Source organism: Erinaceus europaeus, chromosome 21, assembly GCF_950295315.1.
Source record: "Erinaceus europaeus chromosome 21, mEriEur2.1, whole genome shotgun sequence".
NCBI lineage: Eukaryota > Metazoa > Chordata > Mammalia > Eulipotyphla > Erinaceidae > Erinaceus > Erinaceus europaeus.
Genome location: NC_080182.1, coordinates 29317038 through 29341092, shown reverse-complemented (window position 1 = coordinate 29341092; position 24055 = coordinate 29317038). Strand labels below are relative to the sequence as shown.

General features: G+C 55.6%; 1 protein-coding gene across 11 annotated transcripts in view; it reads right to left on the bottom strand.

The window, feature by feature from the left end:
• Positions 1-24055, bottom strand: part of ATP2B2 (ATPase plasma membrane Ca2+ transporting 2) — a 232855-nt gene that overhangs the window by 192460 nt on the left and 16340 nt on the right. For 3 of the 11 annotated variants that reach the window (XR_009547083.1, XM_060180700.1, XM_060180703.1), the window contains exon 1: positions 1511-1548. The exons of 1 other annotated variant lie outside the window; for it this stretch is intronic. The gene's annotated coding sequence lies outside the window, so the exon portion shown is untranslated. Of the gene's footprint in view, positions 1-1510; positions 1549-24055 lie in introns of those variants that run through there. 7 more of the 11 variants (XM_060180704.1, XM_060180706.1, XM_060180705.1 and 4 more) reach the window with 7 other exon arrangements.

The following is a 24055-nucleotide window of genomic DNA, read 5'->3' as shown; positions in this document are numbered from 1 at the left end:
ACACCCCACTTCACCTGGCGCTGGGAGGAGAGAGGGGAAGCACCTGCCTGCATCCCTCATGACACCCCAAACTGTGGCCCTGAGGAACCCTGGCAGGAGACGGACGACGGGCTCCTGCAGGGAAGGGGCAGGACAGACTCAGGCCAGAGCAGCACAGACGCCAGCCCTGAGTGGCCGCAGGGCCCAGACTCTGCAGGATAGCCAGCTCCCCGCATGGAGGGAAGAAGGAATGAATGAGTGAATGAATGAATGAATGAGTCTGTAGAAAGTATACACTGAGAATTTATCTACTGACCAGAAAGAAAGGAAACTGTAAAAGACCAGCGCTGTGTTTGACCCCTCTCCCTTCTGGTCTGGCCAGACGGCTCTGATCTAGGCCACTGCCTGGGGGCGGGGCAGGGCGATTACTACCCCACCCACACACGGCCCCCAGGCTGGAGCCGAGCAGCCGGGAGCCAGCAGTGGCTGGATACCACAGATACCCTCCTGAAACCTGAGTGCCCAGCGGGACGCCCTTCCCAGCCAAATACCCCAGATACCCTTGATTCCCTTGCAGGCCAGTAGGAGGGCTGGCGCCCCAGAATCCTAGAGCTGGGGGGGGGGTCATGTGGCCACAGAGCAGCCCTGGGCCAGCTGCCCAACAAGGAACAGGGGTCAGTGTGACACTAGACCCTCCAAGAGACAAGCTGTCACAGAGAAGCCAGAAAGGTACCGCTGGGGGCCCACATTGCCAGGGTCTCTGGGGTCAGTGTGGGGGGACCTAGAGGTTCTGGGGTCAGCGTGGGGGGCTGGGGGTTTGGGGGCCAGTATGGGGAGGCTGGGGGCTCTGAGGTCAGCATGGGGGTGCTGTGGCTCAGGTGAGGAGAGAGTCAGTGGTTAGCGCCACCTGGCTATGGGGCTTGGGTGTCCCTCCTGCTGTGTTGGTTACAGATATGAAGGGCACCTGATGTGGCCTGGGGGCCTGGGGGGGTCATCCTGGGGGCTGGGTCCAGGGTTCAGCAAAGGGCTGTTATAGGGTCCCCAGGCAGAGACCCCACCCCCCAAGGCTGGAGTGCAGGAAGCCGTCTGTGCTGCCGGCAGACCCAGCCAGACTTGTGTCCACAGGAGATGGGGCCCCGGGCACCATGGTGCCGCCCTTTATACAGTGACCACCTTCCCACAGTCCCTCACAGCCACCAGCTGCACAGGGGACTGTCTCTTCTGTGTGTGCAGAGTGGACACCTTGTCTGGGTGGTCAGCAGACTCTGGGGCAGAAGGAGCAGATTCTCAGGCCACCGATCAGGCCACTTGGGTGACAGCAGGAGGAAGCCCTGTGTGTGCTGGGAGGAGGGGAGGTGGCCACCAACTGTGTTTTTCTTTAACTCAGAAGTGAACCCTGCTTTGCTCTGTAAGAGTTAGCCTGGGCTACCTGAGAGGCTGGGACAGCACCTAGCTGGTGTCACCCTGGGCCAGTGGGGGGCCCTTCCCTCCAGTGGGTGGGAGAGGTGCGCCCATTCAGGCTGACCCTTACCCTTTCCCATGCTTTCTGGGCTCCTGGAGTCCCTTTCTGGGGTGCTGGGCATGTGTCACCACACGGCAGCCTGGCCTCTGCACCAGTGTTTTCATTCTTTATTTGAGAGACAGAGAGACAGACAGACAGCTCAGCAGTACTCCATCATCACAGAGGCTCACATGTGGTGCTGGGGCCTGAACCCATGGCCTCACAGATGGTACCTGACCTTCTAGGTGAATCACCATCACCTCTCTATGTTTATTATGAAAGTGAGGCAGTGCTGGGGATTGAACTTGCAGTCCTGGGGCCTCTGTCGTGTAAGCTGGTGCTCTGCCAGGCTGAGCTCTCTCCACAGCCCCAAGTGTATATTTAATGCCCTTATTTATTTCCTGACAGAGAGCAAGGGTTGGAGCAGCCGTTGACACACACTGTGTGGGTGGCCTCCTGTGCTCTGGCCGCGAGCCACTTCCCTGGCTGTCCTGAGTCCTTCCCGGCCTGGAGTGGCCCTTGCGGGTGGGTAGGAGGCCCTGTCCTCTCCAGGCTGAGCCCCAGGAGTTACCTGGCTCCTGATGATACAGCTGAATGTATCTCATGTATGCTTATGTGTACCACTAGCATTTATTCTGTCTATGGCAGCAGGAAGGTGTCACAGGCAGCTGGGTTTTGCTTAAGACCTGAGTGTACGTGAGGGAAGCAATGATATATATGTATATATGTATATATATATATATTAAAAAAGAATTTTATCATCTTTATTTATTGGATAGAGATGGTGATAAACTGATAGGGGAGGGGGAGATAGAGAAGAAGAGAGACAGAGAGACACCTGATGCATAGCCGGCCACTCTACCCACCTCAAAGATGGGGTGGGCACTGAACCCGGGGAGGGGCTGCCCAGGGGCACATCGGGGAGGGGGCAAGAGTTGGGCTGGGATACAGACTCTTCTGTCTGTGGGGCTGGGCCATGGAAGGCCCTTCAGTGGGTCCCTGGGCTCTGTGTCCTGAGGGTTAGTCAGAGTTGGGGGTGGGGAGAGTCTGGTGAAGGGGTAGGTAGTGACAGTGGGTGGGTGAGTGGGCAATGGGTAGATGGAAGGGTTGATGATGGATGGATGAATAGTGGGAAGAAGGGATGGATGGTCCATGGATGAGTGGATGGATGGAAGGATCCAAGAGTGGATGGATGAATGATGGATAGATAAAAGGGTAGTAGGGAGATGGGATAGATGAATGGGTGGTAGATGGATGAATGAATGATGGTGGATGGAAGGTCTGGTGATGGATGAATGGATGGATGGATGGATGGATGGATGGATGGATGGACGGACAGATGGATGGCAGGCAGAGGGCTGATGACTGGGCAGGTGGTGAATGGGTTAATGGACGGATAAGCAGATGGTGGATAGATGCTGATGGACAGGTGGGTAGCCGGGTGGGGACAGTCAGACGGATGGGTGGCTGGGTGGGGACAGTGAAGTGGACAGACGGGGTTGTGCCTCCTCTGGCCCTGTCCGCCCGCTGGGGGGTGCATTCAGTTGGACAGTGAGCTGGGGTGATGTTCCAGATGCCACGAGAGCCCAGGAGAGGCAGAGCTGAGCAACACTGCCTAGGCGCTTAGGGTGCTGGACACACTTCTGACCCCTCGCCCAGCTGGGGCCTTGGTGTCCCCGTGTGGGAGCTCAGTGCTGAGCCAGCACCCTGCCCAGCACCCCTGAATCTGTCCACAGATGCTGACCAGCCTGTTGTGACATGGGAGACTGTGAATCGCACCAAGTGGACAGGACAGAGGACTGAGGACACAGATGGGGCTGGGGTCCGAGTCTTGCCCTCAGCCCTCCTTGACTGGGTGGCCCTGGGCTGGCTCTCCCAACCTCTCTGAGCCTCGCCCTAGCTTTCTGTCCCCAAAGTGAGGAATATAAGGCACTCCTGGGTGTGCTGGGCTCCCAGGCCATTAGCACAGGATGCTTTGGGAACACGGAGCCAGGAGCCTCCACAGGAAGCACCCTCCCTCTTCCCGGAGGGTGGGGGGCTCATGGAACCCAGGTCCCATGGGTGCTGGGTGCAGAGTCCACCTCCTTGGGGTGACACTTGGCTCACTGAGGGGACGCTCATCTCCAGAGGGGGCTGTTGGCAGGGGATGGCCCCAGCCCCTCAGCGTCTCTGCACACGCTCCTGTTTTTCACTTGCTCTTTTCTTTCCCAGGGACTTTATCTGTCTACTTGATGGTGACAGAGAGAAGTCCAGAGGGAAGGGGTGGACAGAGAGACAGGCACCTGCAGCCCTGCTTCGCCACTCGTGAAGCTTCTCTCGTGCAGTGAGGGCTGTGGGCTTGAGCCTGGGTCCTTGCGCATGGTGACATATGCGCTCAGCCAGGTGTGGGGCCCCTGGCCCCCACACATTCCTTCTCTAAAGGGACTTCCCGCCAGCTTTGCGGAGCCCACTGACTCCCATGTCCTACCTAGTCAGCAGTTCACTCGAAAAGGCTATTAATTGCTGGCAGGAACCCGAGTGCACAGAACATTGCCAAGCCACGCACAGGCAAAAGCCCTCCCGTGCCATGCAGGGTTGCCGACTGACGGGTCTGGGGTGGGGGAGGGAGGCTGGGTGCCAAGGTTGCAGGAGCAGGGAGTCTGGGTGGGTAGCGGAGGAGGCCCCAGGGACAGGGGGAGGTCCTGGTTCTAATCCTGGCACCCTGTGAGAGCACCATGATAACACCACAGAAACTCCCATGGGTGGTGGTGTCTCCCTTCCCTGCTCTCTCCCCCTCTCTCCTCTCTGACAGCTCTGAATGCACAAGCCCAGGCCGGCGAGGGGCACTGCAGCATCAAACATGAGTGAGGCCCTGAGTTCACCCCTCTTTGTTGCCTCAGAAAACTAGAAAGTAGAAAAGAAAGATACACTCAAAGCAGGAGGGGTCACAGGACTCTGACCTGCCTCCTGTCCACGGGAAAATGAAGAGAATCAAAAATAAAGAGAACAGCCCAATAAAAAGCTGGGCAGAAAATATGAAGAGATGGTTCTCTGAAGAAGAGACACACATGCCCACAGACATGCGGAATTGCTCCAGTTCACTCTTCACCTGAGAAATGCAGATCAAAAGCACCTTGAGACTCCAACCCACACCTGTGAGAATGGGCTCCATCGATAAGACAAGAGAAGACAAGTGTTGGAGAGGATGTAGAGAGGGAGGGACTCTGCTACACTGCTAGTGGGAGTGCAAACTGGGGCAGCCATTATGCAGAACAGTGGGGAGAACAACTGGAAATGACATGTGTTCCAGCAATCCCACTCCTAGGCATAAACCCCAAAGCTATAATAGCACTGATTTGAAGGGACATCTGCACCCCCATGTTCCTAGCGGCTTTATTCACAGTAGCACAACAACCTGAAACAACCTAGATGCCCTTTGACAAATGACTGGATAAAAAAGTGATGGGACATATAATAATACTCGATGGAGTATTATTCAGCAGTCAAAAAGATGACAGTGTGTCCTTTGGGGTGAAGTGGATGGAAGTGGAGAAGATGATGCTCAGTGAGGCAAGTCAGGAGGGGAAGGACAGTATAGAATGGTGTCACTCACATGCGGAATATAGGTTAACCGAGTATAAGGATGTGAAAACAAAATTCAACCAATTTTTAAGACTGTGGGAGGCCTACAGTGATTATCTATGGGGGTGGGATGGAGACACAGACCTCTGGTGATGAGAGTGGTGAAAACAAATGAATAGAAAAAAAGAGAGATGGGCAGGACATGCAGAGCAACAGCTAACATATAGCTGGACACCGGAATGGCCAGCAGTAACGGCCAGTGGTGACCCAGACCAGTGAGCCCTGCTACTGCCAAGTTCCAACAGAGAGGGGCTTCTGGAAGATGACTTAGGGGGTGCCCAGCCTCCTCCCTGAGTTGAGCTGGAGCTGAGGCCAGCAGAGCACCAAAGAGAGGAAACTCGCACCACAGTGCCCAAAGAAATGACCCAGGGCCAGGAAGAGAACCTTCCGGAATGACCTGGGCCTCGGGCAGGGCTGGGCTGGCCCGCTGGCAAACCTCAGGGCATGAGGGTCCTGTGGCCAAGTGCTCAGCAGGGCCTCCGTGGAGTACTGATTCAATGGTTCACCCCTGCCTGAGCCCTGCTCCGGCCCCATCTCACCGCTAAAAGTAAGACCCAGAAGCCCAAGCCACTTCCCTGCACCCTAGAGAAAAGCTCAGGGGAATTGAGAAAAACACAAAGTTATCTAGTGCCAAGTAAGAGCCGAGGCTCATGATCTGGGGTCTAAGAAGCAGTGATCAGACAAGGGGAGTGAGTCGGGAACTGTGACCCTAGTGAGCCCGTAAGGTAACTAGTCAACACCAACCCCGGAAGTGGCCGGGACGCAGCACTGGCAGAAAGGACGCAGAGCGGCTATTCCTGCTGGATTCCCTCTATCCAGACAGCTCAACAGTGGGCACCAGAAGGGCACAGAGAAGAGCAGGCTGAGAACCCAGAGAGGAGGGCCCACCGCAGGGAGGACGAGAGGCCGGCCACAGAGCAGGTGACGTGGGGGAACAGCCCGGCAGAGCTGCAGGCTGCCATGGGGCGGAGCACCGAAAGGACACCGAGGAGGCCAGTTTGAGGGGTGAGCAGAGCTCCCAGGAGCTCTGAGACAAGCCCCAGTGGTCTGGCGCATGTAGAGTGGGAATGATCTCGGGAGAGATGGTATGTGGGGGGAGGCCTGAAGAAATGACGTCTGTCGGGAGTCGGGCGGTAGCTCAGTGAGTTAAGTGCATGTGGCGCAAAGTGCAAGGACTGGCTTAAGGGTCCCGGTTCCAGCCCCAGCTCCCCACTTGCAGGGGAGTCGCTTCACAGGTGAAGCAGGTCTGCAGGTGTCTATCTTTCTCTCCCCTTCTCTGTCTTCCCCCTCCTCTCTCCATTTCTCTCTGTCCTATGCAACAACAAAGACATAAATAACAACAATAATAAAACAACAAGGGCAACAAAAGGGAATAAAGAAATAAAGATTAAAAAAAAGAAAAGAAATGAAGTCTGTCTACCTTTGATGCAAACAAGATGCCCAGAAGCCCAGGGAGGATCTCAAACACGAGTAAACTGTCAGAAGATTCACCACAGTCAGATTTCTCCCAAAAATGATAAAGAGAGAAGGTTGTTCAAAGCAGCCCGGGTGTGGGGGAGGGGTAGATTAAAGAGAACAAAAAACATCTTTAAGATTAAAGAAAAACACCTGCAAACCTACCAGCAAAAACAGCTCCCAAAAAGTCTAAATAAAGGGTTTTTGAGGTTTGTTTTTTCAGGATCCAGGAGATAGCTTTGCTGTGGTTAAGATTCTGGGTTTGAGCCCAGTACCACAGTGGAGCACCATGCATAGCACTCAGCAAGCCCCATGGAGGGTGGGCAGGGCTGTGTGTGGGGGTCCTCTCCTTTCCCAGCACCATGGACAGCACTCAGGGAGCCCCATGGAGGGTGGGCAGGGCTGTGGGGGGGGCCCTCTCCTTTCCCAGCACCATGGACAGCACTCAGGGAGCCCCATGGAGGGTGGGCAGGGCTGTGTGGGGGGGTCCTCTCCTTTCCCAGAACCATGGACAGCACCCAGGGAGCCCCATGGAGGGTTAGTAGGGCTGTGGGGTGGGGGGTCTCTCCTCTCTCAGCACCATGGACAGCACTCAGGGAGCCCCATGGAGGGAGGGCAGGACTGTGGGGTCTCTCTTCTCTTTGTCTCTCATCCTCTACATTCCTTTTGAAAAATCACTGAAATTTGTCTGGGGAATTCTCTGATATTACACACGATATGTATATATACTTGAACCCTGGCCCATTCTCCAGTGCAACATTAAAAAAGGGTATTTTCCACACAATGAATGAACAACCCCTCCTCCGGCAGAGGTGTGGTGTGGATGTTAGAGAGATTCTTGCAGACAGTGGGGAGCATAATCCCAGGCTGAGGTGGGGCAATGCACCCCAGAGTGAGCGTGCTGAATGCCTGCACTGAACCCAGGGGACCAGTCATCTTGCGGGCGCTCAGCGGAGTGCAGGGACATCCAGACACAGAGCAGGGTGTCCTAGGCAGGGTCAGATGGGAGATGGAGTGAAAGGCCACTGTCTGCTCAGCATGGTCTAAAGTGGCAGTGAGTGTCAGCCCCAGGGCCCAGGGGACGAATGACCCACATGGGTGAGGACCCCCACCTTAATGAGGCGCCTGGAGTTTCACCCCACATGCATGGCTGAATCCCAGCCCCCCCTCCCGCACCCCCCAACACATGTTCAGACCTCCAAATCTTCCCAGTTTTCTTACAGAGACTCTGGAAATCAAGATTCAAGGTGTCGCCTCTGGGTTTAGAAACTAGATCTCTGGATGTTCCGCTTGTTTTGTTTGAGTGCTCTGTGGACCAACAGTGTTTCCAAGGTCTGGGTCTGCTGCTCAGGCTGCCATCTGACAGCCTCTGGGCGAGGGCCCTTGTCATCCCTCCCATGGCTCAGCTGAGTCTGAGAAACCGGGGGGGGGGGTCGTGTCCAGGACACACACTGTGAAGGAAGACTTCCAAGGAGGAAGGACTGGAGGGTGGAGACATTCATTCCCAGTGAGAAGCTCAGCTTGGCCAGAGAGCAGCAGACAGGTGGGCTGCTGTGACTGGTCAACCCATTCATCCATCTGTCCGTCGTCTGTCCATCCATCCATCCATCCATCCATCCATTTTTACCCTGCCATCCATCTTTTTCATCCACACTTTCATTTATCCATCCACCTATTTTTCATTCATCTATGCATCTCCATCCATTCACTCACCCATTTAATCCATCCATCCATCCATCCATCCATCCTTCCTTATATCCTTTCATCCATTCATCCATCCATCCATGCAACCAACCTTCCTTCCTTCCTTCCTTCCTTCCTTCCTTCCTTCCTTCCTTCCTTTCTTCCTTCCTTCCTTCCTTCCATTCATCCATCCAGCTATTCATCCATCCATGAAACCATCCATCCATGCAACCAACCATCCATGCAACTATCCATCCATCCATCCATCCATCCATCCATCCATCCATCCATCCATCCATTATCCATCCACCCATTCATCCTTCCTTCCACCCTTCCTTCCATCCTTCCATCTCTCATTCCAACATGCACACATACATCCTCAGAAGTCCACACACTCACTGGCAGCCTCCTCCTCCTCTTCCTCTCACCCTGCACAGTGGCATCACAGCCTCTGCCACACTTCTGAGCCTGGCATCTCCCTGCCAGGAGTGAATCTCACAGTAACCAGACTGCAGGGGCTCAGGCAGGACACTCAGCCCCAGCTTCGGCTTCCAGGCTCACCGGGTTGGCACCAGCTGCGTGGGGACATGCACTGGTGAATAAAGCAATCAGAGTCCCGACCTCAGGGAACTACAGTCCTCTATCCAGAGGAGACAGGGTGCTCCCGAGAGCCCCTGCGAAGCCCTGTGCTCACATGGCACCGACGGCCTCCCTTCTGCTGAGGGGGTGGCCTCCCCACCTCCGGTGAGCTGCACCAGGGAGCAGAGTGTGAAAGCTTGTCCATGCCTGCTCGGTGTCCTGTCTTCCACTGGGCTGGGGCCTCAGCTCTGACTGGGACTGTGACCACAGAGGGTCCCTGCTCCTGAAGCAGCCCTGACCAGCACCCCCTGAGCTCAGGACACCCCCACCCCACCCTGAGCACCTGCATGTGAGGCCCTGTGTGGGAGGAGCACACCTCACCCTCCCGGAAGTCAAAGGGTACACCCCATAAAATGAGAACCCTTCGAAAGAGGGGACTCATCACAGGGTCACAAATGCCAGCGTCCAGGGACTCCATCAGTCACTTCTCAGGAGATCTGGGACCAAAGAGAATGGAACATGGTACATGGGTGATAGCTCCTGGGGGCACATGGGGTCTCAGGAAGCCACGGGGAGGAATGGGGAGTGATGACAAGCCGTGAAGAGAGAAGAGCCCTCCTCAGGGGAGAAAGCCCAGGTCTGTCAGTAGACGGAGTGAGCTGGAGTCGGGAGTCAGCAGTGAGCAGTCACCATGTGAAGAGGGCTCGAGGCCGGCAAGTCAGCTCTATCATGTGGGGACCTGGGTTTGAGCCTGGCCCTACCCCACTATCAGGTAACCCTGGCCACTGGGAGCTAAGCCGGGGAGACCTCTTGGGAGAAGCAGGACATTCACATGGCTTCAGGTGTCTCCCCACAGGCTGGGGAAAAAGTAATTGGGGGGGGCGGTGATGCACCTAGTTAAGTGCACATAGTACGAAGCAAAAGAACCTGTGTTGAGCCCCTGGCTCCCCACCTGCAGGAGTGTCTCTTCACAAGTGGTGAAGCAGGTCTGCAGGTGTCTCTCTTTCTCTCCACTTCTCTATCCCTCCCTTCTCCCTTAGCTTCTCTCTCTCCTATCAATAAAATGAAACAAGGCCATCAGGAGCAGTGGATTTGTGTAGGGGAATAAAGGTCACCTTCTAGGTGACCCAGATTCCTGTCTCCGCTGTGGGGTTTGGGGGGACGGCATGCCTGGAGGCCTGGGACCCTGGAATGGGCATGGCTGCCTGCAGACTGGTCGAATGCAAACACAAAGCTAAAAGCTCATCAAGAAATGAAATTATCCAACTCCCAAGTGAGGGGCCTTCTATAAAAAGGAGGGATGTCACTCCCTGGACATCTCCAAGTCCTAAGACAGAGGGAGGCTGGTGGAGCACTTCAGGCTGAAGGAGGCCATAGAGAGCACTCCCCTGACATACACACACACACACACACACACACACCTCCTGAAGGCTCCTCTGAGCCACTGCAGGGCCCCACGCCAGAAGGGAAAGTGAGACGGCGTGGTGGAAGGAGAGGAGAGAAGAGCCCTCACACAGGGCACTGAAGGCAAACAGACTGCATCAGAAGAGCAGTCTGAGACGGTGGAAGACAGCCCAGAGAACCAGAGGGGGCAGTTTCAGATCATTTATCAGATGGCGAGAGTCTAGGAGCCACCATATATAGAGAGTGCTCACAATTCAACAACGAACAACACAGTACAAAAACAGGCACGGGACTTACAGAAACATTTTTCCCCAAAAACAAAACCCAGAAATGGTCATGGGCATGTGGAGAGCTGGTCATGGGCACCAGCACCAGAGAAACGCAGACCTAAACCCATCTGGCACTCACGGGGTAGCTACAGCCTCACCTGTCAGGCAGAAGGAGGCAGGTGTGCAGGTGAGAGCAAGTGTGATGGCTCTCGGTGTCCCGTGCTCACACCTGCCACCGATGCCACCCATTTCGTTGCAGGAAGGACCCTACTTCCCACAGCACTGAGAGTGTCCTTGGGGGTCTGGGGACACTGTGCCGGTGTCTGCACATCCTGCCGGGACCGGGTGCCTGGAGAGGGACCAGCGCTGGCCAGGAGGCAGGGACACCAGAACCTCACCCTTCACGACGCAGGTTGCCACAGACCTGAGCTGAGTGTCCCCCGGACTGGCCACTCCTCTGCCAGTTGTGCGGCTCACAGACCTCAGAGGAGACGCCAGGCTGTGGCTTCCCAGGGGCAGGGGGCTGCCTTTGGGGAGGGGTTCAGAACTCAGGCAAGGTGAGGTGCTGGCCACTGTGATGTACTAAGTACCACTGGACTGTGCGCTTGGCAGTGCTTGGACTTACGCGACGTGGGTCATATTTCAGTACAAACGTCTTGCCAGGGTTAGCTGGATGGAAGGGTTGCTGTAACTGTGCTCGTCTCCAAGGTCTGCCTTCCTTTCCCTCCCTCCCTCCCTCTCTCCCTCCCTCCCTCCCTCCCTCCCTCCCTCCCTCCCTCCCTTCCTTCCTTCCTTCTTTCCTTCCTCCCTCCCTCCCTCCCTCCCTTCCTTCCTTCCTTCCTCTCCTATCTCCCCCCCGCCCTTCCTTCCTCTCCTTTCTTTCCCTCCCTCTTCCTTTCTCTCTTTCTCTCCTCCCTCCCTCCCTCCCTCCTTTCCTTCCTTCCTCTTTCCTTCCTTCTGTCTAATGTTCTCCCAACTCAGTTACTTCAGCATATACTCTTTCTTTCTTTCTCTCTTTTCTTCCTTCCTTTCTTTCTCTCTTTAGTCTAATGTTCTCCCAACTCAGTCATTTCAGCATATGCTCTTTCTTTCTCTTTGCCACCAGGTTTATGGTCACGACTTAGTGCCTAATGATCTCCTTGCTCCTGGTGGCAACTTCTTCCTTATTCCCTCTCTCCTCCATTTCTTCTCTCCCCTCTCCTTCCTTCCCTCCTTCCTTCCTCTCTTTTGTTTTTTCTCTGATAGACACAGAGAAAAATAGAGAAGGAGAGCAGGGAGGGGGGGGAGAGAGAGAGAGAGACACTTATAGCACAGCTCCACCATCCATGGAGCTTCCCCCCTGCAGGTAGGCATGGGGGCCAGGGCCTTGAACCCAGGTCCTCACTCATGGTAACAGGTGTGCTGTGACCCCGAGAGGGGAGGGCCTAGGCACCTGGGCACCGAGCAGCTGCCTGCGAGACCCCTGAGGAGGTGGCTGGGGTGCCATGCACCTTGGCTCTGTGTCCCCAGGCCCCGACCTCAGCTCCGTGAGGCTGAGTTCTCTCTCCAGGCAAGGAGACCAAGGTTCTGAGAGGCCCCTCAGCTCACAATCCCCATGGCCTGCTCCCTCCACCACAATTGACCACTCATTTTATTGTTTCAATGATTTTAAAACAAGCTTTATTTATTTAATATGATAGGACAGAGAGAAATTGAGAGGAAGAGGGGATAGAGAATGAGAAACAGGGCCAGGTGGTAGTGCACCTGGTTAAGTGCTCACATTACAGTGCACAAGGACCCAGGTTCAAGCCCCTGGTCCCCATCTGCAGGGGGAAAGCTTCACGAGTGGAGATGCAGGGCTGCAGGTGTCTCTCTCTGTCTCTCTTCCTCTCTCTCTCTCCCCATTTCCTCTCAATTTCTGTCTCTATCTAATAATGAATAAAGTAAAAAAAAATCTTTAAAAAGAGAGTAGGAGAAACAGAGAGACATCTGCATCACTGTTTCACCACTTGTGAAACTTTCGCCATGCGAATGGGGCCCGGGGGCTTGAACCCATGTCCTTGTGCATGGTAACGTGCACTGCACCAGGTATGCCACCGCCTGGCCCCCGTAACAATTTTTATTTGTTATTAATAGTCTGTTACAAGATGGCAAGACGACAGGGTCTAGTTCCACACCACACCCACCACCACAGTTCCGTGTCTCCATCTCTCTAAGAGAACCACCAGAGTTCTCACAAGTCATGCAGTTTGCTTGTGAGCAGGGCCCCAGTGGAGCACAGATTTCCCCAACCCCATCAGGTGGGTCAGTCACTCAGGGAGGGACCAGGGTGTGGGGATACAGCCGGCCTGACTGCCCTCCCTTGGACTCTCAGCCTCCACCCGACTCCCCCCACTGTCCACACACCCCCTTTGAGGCCTAGTCTGGCCTCTCCCAGCCTCTGGCCGTGCCTCCGACCCCGGCAGAGTGCTGAGAATAAGGGATGCCACTCAGCCCAAGGGCGAGGAGGGAGAGCCTGGGGAACACAGGTGCTGGGTGGCTCCAGCTCTAGTCTTGAAGACCAGAGCTCTCACAAGGCTAGAAACAGACCTGCCCGATGACCCTGCAATTCATCTCCAAAGGAATCAAAAACACCCATCCAAAAAGATCTCTGTACACCTGTGTTCATAGCAGCACAACTTGTAATAATAGCCAAAACCTGGAAGCAACCCAGGTGTCCAACAACAGACAAGTGGCTGAGAAAGTTGTGGCCTAGATACACAGTGGAATACTACTCAGCTGTGAAGAATGATGAAATTACCTTCCTCACCTCATCTTGGATGGAGCTGAAGGAATCATGAGAAGCGAGAGAAGCCAGAAAGAGAAGGATGCAGATAGAAAGAACTCATTCATGGACAGAAGTGGAGAAATAATAACAGAAGGGGAAACACAAAGCAGAACATGGGCTGGTTTTGGTGTACTGCACCAAAGTAAAGGACTCTTGTGGGGAGGGGAGTGCTTTCAGGTCCTGGTGCCTGATGGTGGAGGAGGACCTAGGCTGGGGGAGAGTGTTTTCCAGAAAACTGAGAAGTTCTGTACACGGACCAACAACTGTATTTACTGTTGACTGTAAGCCATTAATCCCCCCAGTTAAAAAAAAAAAGAAAAGCAAAGAGAAGAGAAAGAGCAAGAGCAAAGGCGCTGGGGCAGGATGGTGTGGAGTTTGGGGAGCAGATGCCAGGTAGGGACAGATGGGGACCCAGGCCAGTAGCACCTCAGGGCCTAGAAAGAAGCTTCTGCATCAGCTGGGGGAGATAGTACACTGGTTCTGCAAAAGCTTTTCATGCCTGAGGCTCTGTGGTTCCGGGTTCAATCCCCAGCACCATCAGCCAGAGCTGAGCAGGATTCTGGTCTATCTGTATCTTTCTCTCTGCATCTCTCTCATGAAAGTAAGTGAAAAAAAAAATAGGGGGTCGGGCGGTAGTGCAGCGGGTTAAGCACATGTGGAACAACGCTCAAGGACCAGCGTGAGGATCCCGGTTCAAGCCCCCGGCTCCCCACCTGCAGGGGAGTCACTTCACAAGTGGTGAAGCAGGTCTGCAGGTGTCTGTCTTTCTCTGTCTTCCCCTCCTCTCTCCATTTCTCTCTGTCCTATCCAACAATGACGACAACAATAAAAACTAGAATAATCAAACAGCAAGGGCAACGAAAGGGAATGAATAAATAAATAAGTATTTGAAAAACTTAAAGGAAGGGTCAGGGAAAGCAGCATCATGGTTCTGGAGAAAGACTTTCATACCTGGGGGAACACTTCCAAGTGGTGACGAAAGGCTGCAAGTGTCCTGCCTCTCTCCTTCCCTTTTCCCTCTCTGTTCTATCAAATTAAATCAATAAATAAAGTTAAAAAAGAGAGATTTTCCTGCCTAAGACTTCAGAGTCCTGGTTCAATCCCAGCTAGAGCTGAGCAGGGCTCTGCCGTCTCCTCCCTCCCTCAATGTCTACGTCAAAAATAAAATAGACAGGGGAGACAGCATGGTGGTTCTGCAGAAGGCTCTCCTGCCTGAGGCTCTGAGGCCCTAGCACCACCACCTGCCAAAGCTGAACAGGGCTCTGGGGAACATGATTAATGATAATGATAATAATAATAATAATAAAAAGCATAGTGGTTCTGCAAAAGATTCTCCTGCCTGACACTCTGAGGCCCAGCCTGGGTTCAATCCCTAGTACCACCATCAGCCAAAGCTGTGCAGGGCTGTGGTAGGAAGGAAGGAAGGAAGGAAGGAAGGAAGGAAGGAAGGAAGAGAAAGAAGCTTCTGTCTGTCTCAGCAGCAGTGAGGCCACTGTGGGTATCTCCCTGCTTCAGGAGAACCGGATCAAATGGGGATTTTACTGAGACATGTGGGGGGGTGCAGGGGGAGATGAAAGGGGGCCCAGCAACCCCCAAGTCTTGTCTTGCCCTTCGCACCCACCATCCCCTCTCCCTGCGCCCCAGTCCTCAGCTCTGCCCCCATCATGGCAGGTGGGGGTCAGGACACCTGGGCCTCGGTCTCTGGTTAAGCCCCCGCTGCCCGCAGGACCCTGAGAAAGTGTCTGGAATGCCGTCCGCCTCAGCTATGTGTCCCCAGAGAACATTTTAGAAGAGAGGACACAGCCCAGGCAGGTGTTCCCCCCTCCCCCTGCCCTTGAAGCTCAATGAGGTAAGACAACCCCCTTTCCTGTGTCCGTGGGCGGCGTCCACCCCACCCTCCTGCCTTCTGATTGTCCGAAACTGACGAAGGGTGACAGAGCTGTGACCACGGTGCTGGGGGTGGAGGGGTGGCGGAAGGGACCCTCCTGTCAACAGCTACAAGTCCCCCAGCGCCCAGGTCACAGGGTCGGGTGTGTCCCTGCCCCTGCACTGGCTTTGTTGGGCCTGAGCTCAGCCTGCTTCCCAGCCTCAACTCTGTTTCCTGCCAGTGCTCCAAGTTCCTTTCCTCTGTGTGCCTCTGGGGGCTGGTGGGTGAGCCTGCCAGACTGCACCCTGGGAATATGCCCGGCAGCCCCCCACCCCCCACAGGCCCAGGGTGAGGGTGGCAGACAGAACTGAGGCTCCGGAAGGGTGGAACTCGCTAGGGAGGCTGTGGGGAGAGTTCAGGCTCAGGACAGGTGGGCATGAACCCCCAAGACTCAGAGAAGCTGCGCATGAAACCCCAGGATTACAGCAGCTGGGTGTGAACCCCCCAAAACTCAGGGCACATGGGCATGAACCACCAGGGCCCAGCCTGGGGTGGGAGGTGCAGGTCCCTGAGGTGCACAGGCCGGGACTGTAGGTCACCCCGTGTGTGGGGGCCGTGACCCCTGAGAGAGGAGGACCTGGGCACCTGGGCCATGAGTGGCCCCGGAGATTTGAACCCTGGGTACTTTCTCCCCGGCCGCATCCATCTGTGGGGTGCCCCCACCCCCAAGGCAGACTCCCCATAGAAGCCCCCCCTCCAGGTCTCTGGAAAGCCCCCTCCTCCAGGCAGCGGTTACTCACTGGCGGGCCTGGGGGTCCTGTCTGAGGGCCGCCGGAGTCCCGGGCAGGGCCCTGTGGTCACGGGACTGCCTGCCCCGCCTGGCACTGCCCACACGGCTTGGCCAAGCCTGGGGCCTAATCCCAGGCCCCGAATCAATGTGGAGCTGGCCGCCACGGGGCAGGTTTTAATTTGCTTCTCTCAGAGGTGAGAGAAGTGCCCGGCCCGGAAGTCAGCTGGCACCTCCCTTTCACTGCCCCCCCCAAAGTATTCATTGTAAGTATCAGAGAAAGAGAAAAGGAGAGAAGAGAGAGAAAAAGAGGAGAGAGAGAAGACAGAGAGGAAGAGGAGAGGGAGAGAGAAAGAAAGGGAAAGAGAGAGAAGAGGGGGGGAGAGAAAGAGAGAGGGAGAGGGAGAGAGAGAGAGAGAGAGAGAGAGAGAGACAGGGGAGAGAGAGAGAGTAGAGAGAGAGAAAGAGAAGCAGAGTCCCTCTGGCACATGTGAGGCCAGAGATGGACTCAGGCCTTACACTTAGGAGTTCAGAGCTTTAACCATTGGCCCCTCTGCTCCATGCCAACTCTTCCAGGAAGCCCTTCCTGACTGCCCCACACCTCTTCATTCCCTGGGGCTCCATGTGACAGGGATACCCTCTCCCTGGGTGAGTGGGAGAGCTGACCCGTCCCCCCAGCACACCCCGTGGAGCCCAAAGGCACCCAGCAAATCCTGCCAGGGGCAGACTGCCCGCTGGGGTCCACTCCAAGCTCTGAGGTGGGGGATAGAGGTGACCTCACCACTGAGACCGTGCCCCCCCCCCCACCTGAAGTTCTGGAGTGAGTTGCAAGCTGCTGCTGGGAGCGGGTAGCCCCCTGCCCTGCTGGGAGGAAGCCTGCAGAGGGGGCTCCTCCAGAGCCCTGGGAGCCTGCAGGGAAGGGTCAGTAGGACTTAGGACAGAGAGAACGTTCTGGGCGCCCTGTAGCTACCCCCCACCCCAAGTGGTGAACAGAGAAAGTAGGCAGACCCTCGGTCTGGGGAGGAGACAGCCCCACGTGACACCCCAGTCCTCTGCGTCCTGAGCCTCCCTCCCTGCCCTCCTTGTAGCCCTGCCCCTGGGACCCCCAGCAATGAGGAGTAACCATGCTCCCCCATTCCTGCTCCCCGAATCCTGGGCACTCTGCTTAGAACCCCTCCCTAGGAAATGGGCAGACCCCACACTGAGCACCCCACCCAGTCCCTGTCCATTTAGACAGACATCCACTTAGACAGATGGACAGATGAGCTTGGCTCCAGGGGTCCCTGTGAGAGAACGCTCTTTCCCTGAGGGGCACCCCAGGGCTACCCTCCTCCCTCCCCAGTCCTGGCCTACTCCCTCATCTCAGGGACCCCCCACCCCAACTTCCATGTCCTGCTTCCTGTTGCAGCGGTGTAGCCAGCAACTGGGACCGAGCCCCCTGGGATCCTGGCAGATGGCCCCCTCCCCAGCCACATAATCCCCAAGAGCCAGGTCCTCCCTCTGACCTGCTCTTCTGGGCTGGGCCTCAGTTTCCCTATCTGGGAAGTGCCCAACTCAGAGGGTGCCCCAGATGGTGTGTGTGTGTGTGTGTGTGTGTGTGTGAGTGTGTGTGTGTGTGTGTGTGTGTGTGTGTATGTGTGTGGCCTCTGTGTGTGTGTGTGTTTGTGTCCGTGTGTGTGCGTGTGTGTGTGTGTTGTATGTGTGTGTGTGGCCTCTGTGTGTGTATCTCTGTGTGTGTGTTTTTTTGGGGGGATGCCCAGATGCCTCACAGCAGCCTTGGAATCATATACTCTCCCTACTTTGCAGATAGGGAAACTGAGGCAGACAGGTGTGACCACCCAGCTGTGTGGGGGGCCTGCTGGACTCCAGCTCAGAGTGCCCTGTGCCGGTGGCTGAGACCCCAGGGTGAGCAGGTGAGTCTCAGTGTAACCCTCCCACCTCCAAAAGCGTGGCCTTCAGGGTTCCCTGCTGTCACCCAGGACTCCCCATGAGAAACCCCTTGGGGCTGGGAGACAGTGGATGGGGAGAGCACAGGACAGTGTAGTGTGTGCGCTTAACCAGGTGCACCACTGCCTGGCCCCTGTCTGCTTCTTTCTCCACAAAAAATGAAATGGTAAAACAGAGGGCTGTGGACACAGACCTCTGGTGAGGAAAAGAGAAAGAGAGAGAGAGGCAGTGATATTATCCGTAATATTTATCAGTGTCATTTGTATCTTACCAGTGATTTCTGAAAAAGAAAAACCGTAAGTAAAAGATACACGTGAAATAATGGAAAAAATTGCTTGTGTAAAGGCTTTTTGTTGGTAAAAATATTATGTCTGTGTGTAGAAATATAGATACAATTGCCTTCTTATATGCATTTAATGGTTATTTTCAAATTGTGAACTCCTGAAAAAATTTAAATAAAAGATTTAAAAACCGTGGGCTGGGTGGTAGTACAGTGGGTTAAGTGCATGTGGTGCGAAGCACAAGGACTGGCATAAGGGACCTGGTTCAAGCCCCTGGCTCCCCACCTGCAGGAGCAGTGAAGCAGGTCTGCAGGTGTCTGTCTTTCTCTCCGCCTGTCTGTCTTCCCCTCCTCTCTCCATTTCTCTCTGTCCTATCCAACAACAACAACATCAGTGACAACAGCAATTATAGTAACAACAACAATGATAAACAACAAGGGCAACAAAAGGGGAAAAATAGCCTCCAGGAACAGTGGATTCATAGTGCAGACACCGAGCCCCAGCGATAACCCTGGAGGCAGTAAAATAAAAATAAAAAAAAGAGTGGGACCCGGGGGGCTGTGACCCCCCACAGGCATGAGTCCTGGGCTTACTCCCAGCTTCTGCCACCAAGGTCCCAGGACATTGAATGCTCAGCCTGGACACCACTGGCCAGGGGCGTCCCCAGGTCCTTGTCCCTTAAGCTCACAAAGCACCCAGAGCTCAGGGGCCTCATGTGCGGATGCTGGATAAGGTCCCAAGGTGGGGGGCTGCTCAGTGAGCCCCCCCATCCCAGAAGGCCCAAGCAGGGGCCACAGCAGCTGGGGGGCTGCTGTCCAGAAGGCTGTCCCCTGGGCTGGCTGTGTCCCTCCCTCGGGCCATTCCAGGACAGACAAGCTCTCGGAGGAGGTGGCGTTCAGTAGCTATTTTCAAAGCCAAGGGCGGCCACTGCAATTCTAAAAGCCAGAACTGCACCAGGATAGAAAGTGTGGGGGAGCCTTCCTGGGGGGGGAAGGCGTGCTGGCATCCCCCCACCGCCATGTGAGCCTCAGGGTGGGGGCTCCTAGCTCACTGGCACTTGCTCTTTGGGGTCTGGCAGGGCCAGTCTCTGTGTGTTGCCTGATGGGCAAGGCCACATGGCTGGAAGTCCTTGACCCCTCCGCTCCCCTGCCTGCCCACCTGTCCCCAAATCTGTTGGACACTAATTACTTGGTCTGTCTGTCACTATTGAGATAGGCCTCCCCCAAATGAGAGCCTCTGGATGACTCTCTCCCCACCCATGTCTCTGCTCCAGACTGTCTCTGCCCACTGTGAGTCTCGCTCAGGACTCTGACCCTGACACCCCCCCATCCCAGGCACAGCTCACAAGAACAGAGGACAGAAGGTGTCCAGCATTTGAGAAGCCTTTGACTGGGCATCCAGGCCACCAGGAGACCCTCAGCAGACACCCTGAGGAAACAGCAGAGAGAAGGGTTGGGGGCTGGGGTCAGGGAACTGGGGTGAGGCCTCTCTGCCAGAGGCCTCTCTCTTCTGGCACAAAAGAAGATTCTGCCTGGACCCCAGGCAGGACAGGGGGGTGGTTCAGACACAAAGCCATACCCCTGGGTGACAGTGACAGTGCTCTTGGAGTCCTAGGCACAGAGCTAGGATTCCTACCCCCCCAGCCCCTCCCCCCCGGACTGGGGTGCAGGGAGCCATGTTTGTGCTGCCGACAGACCCAGCCAGACTCGAACCACAGGAGACAGGGCTCTAGGCACCATGGCGCTGCCCTTTATACAGTGACCACTTTCCCACAGTCACTCACAGCGACCAGCTGTACAGGGGACGGTCTCTTCTGTGTGTGCAGAGAGGACACCTTGTCTGGGTGGTCAGCAGAAAAAGATGAGACTTTCCCGCTGGGAGAGGGCTCAGCTGAGAGAGAGCATGCCTCCGCACACGAGGCCCTGGCGCCATGTGTGAGCCATGGGGAAGCTCCTTGGGGTGTGGAGCAGCGCTTCTGTCTGTCTCTCTAGACTGAAGAAGGAGAAAGGTAGACTCACGTATGTGTGCTGTCTCACACTGAGGGAAAAAGGGGGCGTTCCTCTGAGTGGGGCAAGACAGGGTAAGGGGGCACAGACTTCTGTGAGATCATCCTCGGACCCATTGGCTCCGTCCTGTTTCCTGCCTCCACCCCCCACCCGACAGCTCTCCTCCCAACTCCACCTCATCTGGTGGGACCTAAGGGCGCTGTGTGCTGAATATGAGAGGCCCAGGAACCTGCTTTTCAATTTTTTATTTTTTTAATTTTGGATAGAGATGGAACTTGAGAGGGAAGGGGGAACAGAAGGGGAGAAAGACAGATAGATGCCTGCTTCTCCCCTGTGGTTGGGTCCCTGGGTTGGGTCCTGGTGAGCTCTGCTGAAACGGGGGGGGGGGGGGCAGACCCTGCTGAGGCTCCTGCCCCCCACAGGGTCCCCGGCTGCTCAGTTTCCTCCCCATGTGGGGCTCTGTGTCTGATGAGAGACAAAAAGAATAAACTTCTTTGTGTTAAGTTGGCCTTTGCTGACTTGCTAGCAGCAGGGGCACGACAATGGGGGGAGGGGCAGACCCTCGGATCCTTGACTCCAGTCCCCGGGGCCACCCATCCAGGCCTTGTCCCCTGTTAAACCCCCCCCCCCCAGAGCCTCCCCACACACCAGCAGCCTCCATGTAGCCCCACTGACATGTCCCCTGGGTGGCCCTCATGACACCTGCATGCAGAAGTGTCCTTCTCACCCCAGGGCGATGGGGATAGATGTCCACCAAGCACCTGTCAGTCATGGCAGCAGCCCCACCCCCATCTGCTATGATTGGTCCATATGCCCTGAGCTGGGTCAATCCCAGCCTGTTCCTGAGACCCAGGACCTGCTGGGTTTAATCCCCAGGACCAAGCAGAAGCCATCTCAGCCCAGGACTAAAGTGACCAGAGGAACTGACCAGAGCATGGCCATGTGGCTGAGCAGAGGGCAGGGGACAGACACCAGGCTTCCCAACAGGCTACCCTGCTCCTGCAGCCTGGGCCTCTGGCCCTCAGCCCTCTGGACACCAGGAGACTCCCCTAGAAGATCAGTTTCATATTTCTCTAGAGAATGAATCCAGACATGTCCTCACATGATCCATACAACAGAGTGACGTGCCTGGTGCAACCTTTGAAATTCTGTTCTATATCCTTCAAGAAGAAGAGAGGGAGAAACAGACTGAAAGGAGAGAGACTCCACAGCACCCTCTCATGGAGCTCCCCTGGGTGCTTCTTGACCCTCACATGTGGTACTCAGCCCACGGCTCTGCACTGAGCAATGCAAGAATCAACCTCTAGGGGGCTCCTCGTTTGAGTCAAATGGTGACTCAGCCCAAGGCAACGGAGGGTTCTCTCCATTGCTGCCCCGAGAACTCACCAATTACCGGTCCTCTCCCAGTGATCGGCTTGGTTCCTGCCCTGCTGCCTGGGGGTGGGGGTGAGGTGAGGGGGAAGAGGGGTCTGCCACCAAGAGCACGGGCCTTGCACGCCTGAAGCCCCTGGCCCCACTCCAACAGCACGTGCGGCAGAGTGGGGCTCTGGTCTCTCCCCAAACAGAGCCGCCTGGTGGTGGCTTGGCAGTGAACACAGGACCTGCAGTCTTGCTCCGGTCTTTTTCTCTCATTACAAATAAACTGGAGAACGGGCAGGGGTGCAGCCTCCCCTCTCTTTAAAAAATTTTTAAACTTTATTTATTTATTAATTTAATTTGGTAGGACAGAGGGAAACTGAGAAGGAAGGGAATGGGGAAGAAGGCAGAGAGAGACAGAGAGACTCCTGCAGCCCTGCTTCACCGCTCGTGAAGCTTTCCCCCTGCAGGTGGGGACCAGGGGCTTGAACCTGGGGCCTTGAGCACTTAACGAGGTGCGCCACCACCCAGCCCCATTCTCTCCCTCTTTGTCTCCCCCCTCACCTCTCAATCTCTCTCTGTCCTGGACGGCCTCTGGGTGCAGTGGATTCCTAGTCCTAGCGATAACTCTGGTGGCAATAAAGAAAAAAAAGATCTTCATTTTAAAATCAGAGAAAAAACACAGAGAGGCGAGTGAGCGTATGGGAGCAAGTTCTGTGAACCACTGTCAACTGGGCATCGGTCTTCCTGGGGGTGGAGAGAAATGACAGCCACAGGGGCCCTCCTGCTATGGCGGGCTCTGTGGACAACAGGCCGTGGGTCCTCCCAGGATGAAGGCTCAAGGGGCAGAGGTGGTCTGCACTCAGCAGAGCGCACACACTACCACACTCCGGGTTCAAGGACCATAGCTCTCCCCTGCAGGGGGAAGCTTCAGGAGTGGTGGGGCAAGGCTGCAGGCCTCTCTCTCTCCCCCCCCTCTCTCTCCCTCCCTCCCTTCCTCCCTCCCTCCCTCTCTGTCTTTTACCTTCTACCTGAAAAAGAAAAACAGTGGCCACCAGGAAATGGTGGTGGAGTTGTACAGCCTCCAAGTTCCAGCAATAACCCTGGTGACCAAAGATAAATAAATAAATAAATAAATAAATGTTCAGGTCCAGGGGCAGGGAGGGGGGAGGGGAGGGAGACCAAGCCCAGGGGTCAGCAGGGTTCACACTCCCCAGGGAATTGACTAGAAGCTGATGCGAGTCAAGCCCAAGCAGAAGGGTCACAAAGCCCAGGATTCGGGGGAGGGTCCCTCTGCCCACTCCCCTCAGAGGGTTCTTGAGGCCTCAGTGAGGGTGCTGCAGGTGGGAGGGGAAGCGCCTGCCCCCGGAGCACAGCCCTGTGGGAGCACAGGAGTCAGTGAAGAGGCCGAGAGACAGAGCCGGCTTAGCAGGAGAAGGCCCCAGGAAGCACAGTCAAGTGTGTGTTTTGCAGAAATGGCTCTTGGAGAGAAGTGGATCCTCTCCACACCTGTGAGATTAGCAGCCCGGGAGCCAGGAGTTTGCAGGGCTCCCCCCCTCCTCCTCCTCCTCCACTCCCTGGTGGGGCCCAGGACCTCAGGGGACACAGGGGTGCAGGGAGCCCTCATGAATGGTGGGACAACGGTTACTACAGGAGTCTCTCCTCTCTGTTTCTCCATCCCCCTCTATCTCTCACCTTCTAACAAAAAAGAAAAAAGAGAGAGAAAGGAAGAAAGAAAGAAAAGGAGAGAAAAGGAAACAGGAATCTAGTGATAAAATGCTAGGCATTTGCAAGGTCACAGGACAAGCCACCTGCCCGACCCCAGTGTGTAGAAGTGGTGACAGTGTCGGGGGACAGCCCAGAGGTAGAGCACAGGGCTCCTGTGTGAGGCCCTGGGCTTGGTGTGGGCACTGGGCAGGAGCGAGCAGATCCATATGAGATGGCACAGCACAAATGGCAGTGAGCAGAGTGGTGCTCTGGTCTCTTTTCTCTCAAAATAACAAGACAAGTATTTTAATCAACTTTTGAATTTTGCCAGAAGTATCATGGGGCTTCATGCCCACACAATTTGTCTCTTCCCAGTGAACTTTTTCTTTCTTAGAGAGGAAGAGAAAGAGTGGGAGAGGACAGAAAGGGACAGAGATACAGAGAGAAGGAAAGAAACTATAGCAGGAAAGAGGGAGAGGAAGGGAGAGACAGAGAGACAGAGAGAGACCCCACAGCCCACCCTCCATGGGGCTCCCTGGGTGCTGTGCATGGTGCTGAGAGAGGAGAGACCCCATAGCCCTGCCCACCCTCCATGGGGCTCCCTGGGTGCTGTGCATGGTGCTGAGAGAGGAGAGACCCCATAGCCCTGCCCACCCTCCATGGGGCTCCCTGGGTGCTGTGCATGGTGCTGAGAGAGGAGAGACCCCATAGCCCTGCCCACCCTCCATGGGGCTCCCTGGGTGCTGTGCATGGTGCTGAGAGAGGAGAGACCCCATAGCCCTGCCCACCCTCCATGGGGCTCCCTGG